This window comes from Cucurbita maxima, unplaced genomic scaffold, assembly GCF_002738345.1.
Source record: "Cucurbita maxima cultivar Rimu unplaced genomic scaffold, Cmax_1.0 Cma_Scf00035, whole genome shotgun sequence".
Lineage (NCBI taxonomy): Eukaryota > Viridiplantae > Streptophyta > Magnoliopsida > Cucurbitales > Cucurbitaceae > Cucurbita > Cucurbita maxima.
In genome coordinates, this window is record NW_019272051.1 from 2,299,416 (window position 1) to 2,299,984 (window position 569).

Below are 569 nucleotides of genomic sequence, written 5' to 3' on the forward strand. Positions count from 1 at the left end.
TGCGAGGTTGATGATTTCTTACGTGGTCTTCCTCTAAGAATGTAGCAATTGTTGATACAAACACTCTATTTTCTTGAAGGTCATAAAACAAACCACCTTTCGTCTCTTTGGGGTATCTTACGAATAGACATAATTTTGAACGACGTTCTAATTTCTTGGGGTTTTGCAACAACGCATGTGTTGGACATCCTCAAATTCTGAAGTGACGTAAACTACCTTTATGCCCCACCATGCATGTTCTGCCAACACACCACCTTCAAAACATGGGGCTGGCCCAAGGATGGCCCAATGACGTCACCACAACGTCACACGCTCAACGAGGTTCATGTTGGACGCTCGAAGGCACCCAACTCCACCCCACCTTGCATGCTTTGTCGTCGTACCAACCATCAACCATCCTCAAGTCAGCCCAAGTTAGAAGGCCACATTCCATGCTAACCAAGTCTCATGTCGCACGCCCAAAGTCATTTGACACCGCCCCACCAAGCATGTTCTGCCACCACACAGCCTTCAAAACATAGGGCTAGCCCAAGGAAGGGAGGCATACCACAACAACGTCCCACACTCAA